This window comes from Aptenodytes forsteri, unplaced genomic scaffold, assembly GCF_000699145.1.
Source record: "Aptenodytes forsteri isolate BGI_AS27 unplaced genomic scaffold, ASM69914v1 Scaffold53, whole genome shotgun sequence".
In the NCBI taxonomy this organism is placed as follows: Eukaryota; Metazoa; Chordata; class Aves; order Sphenisciformes; family Spheniscidae; genus Aptenodytes; species Aptenodytes forsteri.
The window spans coordinates 2,300,431-2,308,229 of record NW_008795909.1 but is presented as its reverse complement, the minus strand read 5'-3'; positions in this window follow the sequence as shown (position 1 = coordinate 2,308,229).

The window sequence follows — 7,799 nt, the reverse complement described above, 5'->3', positions numbered from 1 at the left end:
AGCCCTGCTTTCCTGGAGATGGCTGAACATCTGCCTGCCATGGGAAGCAGTGAATGAATTCCTTGTTTTGCTTTGCTTGCGTGCATGGCTTTTGCTTTACCTATTAAACTGTCTTTATCTCAACCCACGAGTTTTCTCACTTTTACTCTTCTGATTCTCTCCCCCATCCCACCATGGGGGGAGTAAACAAGCTGCTGTATGGTGCTTAGCTGCCAGCTGGGGTTAAACCACGACACAAGCTTAAGGTTGAAACTTGCTAGACAGAACAAACCCCCACAGCTGGATTCTTCTGGCTTCAGAGCAGAGTCATCCACAACTTGAAGTAATGAAGCAATAGCAGCAGAAGCCACTATAAACCAACTGCAAGATGGGAATTTTTCTGTAGCAGATGTATTCCTTTCAACTGTAAGTTCATTTCTCCTTGCAAAAGTACCACTCCAGTTCCACAGAAATTATTTATTTGTCATTAGACATCTTTGTAAGCTCTCTCCTCCCAGCCTAATCACATCTATTCCTCTTTTCCCCACGGCACACCCCATTTTCTCCCCTCTCATCACCCCCACTAATCCATTAGCTATGTCCAACTAGCTGTTTGAATTACCTGATGGAGATAGCTAAGTTTGCCTTTTTTAATAGTAAATCTGGCAGTGAAAAGGAACAACTTTCAAGAGAAATGGAATCAACTCCTCGCCCCCAAAAGACCACTGAGCACGTGTGGCTCAGGTGCAAAGAACACCACATTGCTCAGGTGTACGACTAGACACTGCACAGAGAAGGAAAGAAGGCAGGTGCATGGAAGACAAAGGATTTACCTCCCAAGCTCTACAAAGGTGAGTACATGCAAACCATTTCAGAAGCTTTAAACTGGTCAGAGTACAGGAAAGATTGTAAAGGCAGCAAGAGGTACCTCTCAGTTACAAAACAAAGTGTCAAAATGCTGTTAGAGATAACAGATGTACTGCATGTTCTCACAGGCATCAGAAACTTTAAGAGGAAAAAAAAAATCCAACCCTATTCTGAGAAAAAAGCAGGACCTACTTTGATGGAGGTCAATATAATCTAACCTAGCACACTCAATATGGAAACTTCAGCCTACGTGTTGGTCTGCCAAAGTTACAAGCCAAAAGGGTCAGTCAAGCCCTATCATTTATTTAAAAATGGCCATAAGCGGATGCTCAGGGAAGAACATGAGCAAGAAATATTTTATTATTCCCTAACACTTCCAACCTCCAACTGTTTTCAGCTCAGGAGCTTTCTTAAAAGTACTGGGAAACTACTTTGAATGCTACAACACAGAAACATTATTGAGGAGCAAGGAAAAGCACCTCTTACAAACCTTTGGATCATATTTGCAGGATTCACTGTATGAATTTTCAGGCAAAAGTACACATCTCAAATTAGAGAGCACACGTCAACCTGGTACTGTATTTAGAGATTTCCTTTTATCTAACACTTTTTGCTATTTTAAGAATCACTGCCTCATTTCAGTAGTTCTGAAAAAGTTTCTCAGTTCCCCTATAGGTTACCGTAGGATCCTTGTTCTAGAATGCCATTGTCTCTTTTTGGACTCCAGAAAGTTGAAAAATGCAGTAGAGCTTTACAACTTGCCATAGCAATGCCATACAGGTAGCATTTAGTAAGGAACACACTTTTGCCTTCCTGAAAATATTCTCAGTAGAGTGATTGCTTATAACCCTCATTCTTTACTGCAAACATTTTCAAAATGTCTTTTTTTAACCTGGATATATAATGTGCACAAAGTTATTGCAGAGTAGTAAAAAACCTTGGGATCAGACTTGACAGCATTTTAAAAGCTAATTAAAGTCAAGGCTGCAACATCTTTACTTTCTCCCTTACGCTGCACAATGAGTTCAGGAAGCTGATCTGGCTGTAAACTAGCTTGGTACCGTCAAAGTGTAGTTTTCAGCCTGCACCCACTCAACACTGATTGGTACACAGCCATGCAAGGGTCAGCACCACACAAACGGGGGCAGAAAGGCATGACTGCAGCTACTCAATTTCAGATCAGCCTAAGCCAATTCAAGAGCCTCTAGCAAAGTACTTTACAGACAACAGACTGAAAAGCAGTCCCCAGCTATGACAGAGGTTAAAAAGAAGATTTAGTCTCAATGAACAGCAACTGGCAGAGCAGCACAGAAATGGCATAACAACTAGCAGTACATCAATCCTAACGCTCGTGAACTTGAGCACAGCATCTTGAAAGCGACCCAGAAAACTGGGTTCTGTCTACACAATATATTAAATAAAGTTGGGAGGATATTTCAGACTTTAAGTAAAGATCACTTTTCAAAGCAGCAGCACAACACTTGGACATCAATCAGTGCAATGCAACTTTATCATTCTTCTTCAGAATGCCGATAAAGAAATATACGCATATATTTTTATAATACTTCAAAATCAGACCTGCAAATGATTTTTCCTTTGAGATCTTCTGATTTTAAGGCTATATATAGGGAGAAAAACATCAGCCTTTTTCAGAAGAAGTTTTGATTTAACTTGCAATTAGAAATCTATTATTCTATAATTTTATTTCACATGAGATTCACATATTTGGCTAACATGTTATAGTGATTCAGAATTCGAGTACCTTCCTCTGGCTATTTAAAGTTCTTTGTTTTGTTCTTCGGCTAAAGCATTCATATCAGGAACAGACAGCACTATACTACTATGGTACATCAGTCAGAACACATTTCCTCATGTCAACAAGCACTCAAGTCACCTGTAACATCAGATCTCCCCCTAAGCTTTGGTATTCTTTGGAGAATCAGATGTGACAGGTCTCATGGTGCGATGGAGGGTGCGGATCTTGCACCCAGACATATGGCAAAAGGAGATTCCTGGCTGCAAAAAAACCTGCAAACAAACAAGAAACCCCCCACAAGCATCTGTAAAAGAAGTTTCACTTCTCATGCTGGGTCAGTTCCCCAATCCACTTTACACTACATCTTTCTTCCCTTATGCTTGCCAATACAGACCAAGGGAGAAAACACGTAAGGTAGTAGGGTAAGAGCTAAAACTCGTATTGCTGCCCATTTCTTTGTAACTTGAAACCACGGCTTAATTTTGAGCAGGAGAACTGGGCTTTACCGGTTACTCAGCAACATAATCTGTTTGACTAAGGGATCAGCTTCCAAGTGCTTGTCAGAAACAAGAGCTCCAGGACTTTGAGAACCATTCAGCTGCAGGTAAAGACATGACAAGGTTACTTCTTGACAAGTACCAGTTACCTTTTAGTCTTTTTTATCTTTGAGATACTTGGAAAAAAACCACACATCTCTGAAGACAAAATTTGTTTTAAAATATTTATGTTTACAGGACTGGTTCCACTGAAGTGCTTAAGCACTAAGTTAGATTGTAGTGTTTCATGAAATCAGTGGCTGGCCAAAGCCAAACACATCCTTCTTCAAGTTGGAATAACTGGAGAAAGCCACCTAATTAAAATAAGCTTTTTAAGTGTTCTACAAACAAGACTGGAAAAAAATACACATCAACTTGTGGTCCATGAATATATATCTAATGCGGTCGCATATCTACAAAAGATATTTAAGAAAACATGGCTACAAATCCTAGCTAGAGATATATATGCATATATATCTCTAGCTAGGATTTGTATGTATTTCTGAAGAAGTCTGCCTCTCTGCTATTTCCTAGAAACTGGTAACTTGAAAGTTTTGAGCACCACTGAGTTAACTGGGGCAATTCAAGCAGAAGTTTAGCCACCAGTTTAAATCCTCAAAGTAAACTTAGGATGGTGCAAGTAAGCTATAAAGGATATTTTCTCAAGTATCTAAACACTTACAAATATTACTAGTTCAAAAAGACAGTATCTTCTAAACAGGGCAAAACACAAAACATGTTTTGCTGCAGGACACCTTAGCCTGATGTCAGACAGGTACAGCCATGTTTCCTTCTCCCCTCAGCCCATTTCAAGAGAGTATCCACCCCATTAAACACATTCATATGGCATAGACAAGTAACACCATAGGTACTGGAAAAAAATAATTGAGGTTTTGCAACAAAAAACAGCTCACAGTTGACTGATTTCAGTATCTGAACAGGCATGAGTGAAGACTGAAGCTTCCCACCATGGCGGACAGCTGAATTCCAACAGTTTCGCCAAACTTGCAGGCTGCCACTGCTGGCAAGCAGCTGCAGTTTGTCAAAAGAGATCCCAACATGAAGGCAGGGTGCATATGCAACGCCTGCAGAAAGCTGTTTTTCTGTGGAAGTAGGGATAACACGGCACTTGGGTTTTGTAAGTTGGTTACCTGATATAAATCCTACCACAGTAACCCAACATTCAATTACTTTTATTTAACATTAACACAAGCTTAAACTACTGCAGAACTCCATACAAGCCTGCAGCAATATACCGTAAGCAGACACTGTCTCTGTAGACACATCATAAAGAGCCATTTTGGAAGCTATTTACAGGTTTTGATTTTTCAAGCTATACCCCTTCCTACACCACAGAGATGATGTCCAAATAGCAAGAAAATGCTGAGGAAAAACTATGGCAGCAATCATCCTATGCCAATTATTCCTCCTGTATGTTAGCAGGGCAGCGACATGAGACAGAACAAGTAAAAACCACAGTGTGCCTGAAGCGCATACTGCAACGTGTATTCTCCGGTATTTTAAAATATGCCTATATTCTATCAGGCAATCACAGAGCAAGCTAGGTAACCTGTATCAGTCCATACATTGCTTTGGAGAGCCTGCCAGCCTTAAATATGGTGCCATGGTCATACTCCAAGTTATATTTTAAAGCACACATTATCTGTGTGTTTACACCTGAGAGCTTACACTGAAGGATAAAGAAACCAAATGACAAATTCTGAGTCAAGTATGGAAGATCTTTCATCACTGTGCAAGTTTATCTACAATAATTCCTAGAACACCCCATTTTGCCAGGGTAGCCAGGTGACACTTCTGGGCCCTGGTTTTATACATCAGGTTACATCACAACAGGTCTTCCTGTTTTTCAGATGATTTAGACCGATGCAAATAAAAATAAGATTCTACTTTTTCCTTTATTATCGTTTAATAAAACCATTGCTAATATGAAGCAACAGCTGTAAGAAACTGAACACTACTGTTTTTTTTAATAAAATAAAACAGTGACCACCAGAACAAGGTAGATAAAACAAGGGTTTCTTAAACTTTACATTCTACAGCCCAAGAAATAAAATTCTCTAAATCAGACCGAAAAGGAGATACAATACTAGGAGCCTATCATTTTAAACTCAAAATTAAGAGGCAATAATTGACATGCAAGTGTATGCCCTGCTACAGGGGGAAAAAAAACAAAAAATAAATCTACATTTCCCGTAAGCGTGTGACAATACAGTTATCCTCACTACTGTCTCGATAGTAACAGGAAATGCCATCTATTTTCACCTCTTGTACAAGGCTGAACAACAAAAATGGCAAAACTAAAAATTGAAAAGTTTGAAGACTTTTTTTGCATGTGAAACTATTTTTTAGATCTGCCACTAGCAACTGCTGACTGAACACTAAAGTAGGGCTTTCAATACTATATTCAATTACATAAAGCAGCGTACAGACGCCAAAATAATTAGAACGCACTCAAGTTTTATATTCAAAGTATTAAAAAATAACTGCTCATTTATTTGTATAACATGTAGTTGATGGAAGAAGAATTAAATTAGCTTTTAAAATTGTTTTAGTTATCCAAATGACTAGGGGGAAAAAAAAAAACGTTTATTACTATTTGCTTTTGCTGCTTTAAAGGCCTGCCTCGTTCTCTGCTTTGAGAGGTAAGAATTTCCTTGCCTACCCTCTGCCCAGACCCTGACACAGCAGCATTTCATGTAAAACCAGTGTTTGCAGAGTACTGAATGCATAAGCAATTCCAACCCGTGGAAGCGGTCGGTCCTCACAGTACTGAAAGAAGTTCTCCTGCAGGCTTATCCTAAAGCTGCCATCCACATCTCCTAGTTGCTCAAGAGACTTGCATTTCCTCATACACAAATCCGCCAGCCCATCCCAAGTCTGCTGAATACCATCAGCTTTTTGCACACACCTAACAGCTTCTTGCTTGTTCAAAGCAAAAAGCCTGCAGCCCCCACGCATTTCATGCCCACGTAGCCTTGTTTCATTTTTCATGGGATTTCTCCTGCTTCATTTCCAGCATTTTTTTTTCATTCAAAGGGCAGACAGTGCCTGCAATTACTGCTTCATTTCCATTATGAACAACAGTAGGAGCCAGCACTTAAGCTTGTATCTAGCCACCTTGCTCTCTCTTCAGCCCAAGTGACAGCATTAAGAGACCAAAACAGGCAACACTTTAATGACAGTAGTCTAAGAGATCTTCTAAAACACTGAAAAAAAATTCAAAGCTACTGGCCACATTACTTGGCTATTTGGGCTTCCTCCAGGATTTTTTTTTTTTTTTTTTTTTTTAACATACAATTCACAGCATGAAGGCTACAAAATCTAAACCAAAATGGGCTATATAGCACTAAATTGGCATATGTAGAGTCACTTGAAGATGAAGAAACAGGAAGGGAGGATTTTTGCAGTAGTGCATCTGGACAACCATCAGTCATCTCACAAGTACATGCTTTCAGCTGCAATACCAGCTCTCAAGACAAAGCAGCAGCTTTTGACAGGTTGCAAGACTGTGGGCAAGCCCAGTTTCCAGCCCGGAACACCCAAGAGAACTGACTCAACAATTTTAAGTCTGGCAGCAAAGACTGTTGGTAAGTCTAATTGGACAGGGTGCTGTAGCTGGAGAGTAGGAGTTCAGCAGCTGTATTTCAAACTGTTTGCAGGGACCACTGGACTGAATTTTGCCTCAGCAGTATTCTAGAGCCCACCTATGTTTCAAATTAAGAAATTAAGAAGTGAACAGAAAATGAATGGAAATATAATATGGTTTTACCAAAAACATCCTTTGTTACCACAGTCTTTGTCAACTGACATGTTGCTTCACTGTCCATAAAGCTCAGCTATAACATGGGCTTCAACAAGGCTACAAAGGTAGCATAAGAAGTGCAATACAGATAGGAAACAGACCAAGAAGCCATAACATGCAGATTTTGCTAGAAGATGATTAACAATAGAGATATTAAAAGTTTTAGTGACTGGCCTGATTTTCATTGGCGATGATCACAAAAAGCTGTTACTGAAATTTGTAAGTCTCCAAATTGAGAGGTAGTGTCCATAAGCCATGGTATCAACAGGGGATCTCATGCTAAAGTTGCAGAAGAAGGATCACATTTGGTTAAGAAGAACATATTGTGAATCTACTGCGCAGGACACTAAGAACTTCTGGTACAAGCTGAGAGTTCACAAGGTGGGAACAAGTTAAGAGATTTAGATACCGCCACTAATCACAAGATGACTACATGACAGCTTTACAATCATCATAAAGACGGGTCCTATCACAATGTTTTTTCCTAGTATGGCTAGAGAAGTATTAGTAACCTTTTACACAGCACAGTGAGATTCCATCTAAAGCAACTACCAACTGTCACGCACATTCAAAAAATATGGCTGTCAAACTGAAGGAGATGAAAGAGCTACCATAATGATCAGAAAGAGAGAAAACTGGTTTTAGGGGACAAGGCCGTAAGATTCCAAGTCCATCAAAAAAGCGCTAAGAAAGGAATGACTGCTGTCTACAGATATGTCAGAAAGCGAAGTGAGAGAAAGGAGGAAAAAAAGCTAAAGCACAGGCACAACTGGATATGGACTGGCCTTTCAGAAAGTCAGAACGGAAGTAGGAAGACAGGTTAATTCTAAGATTTGGA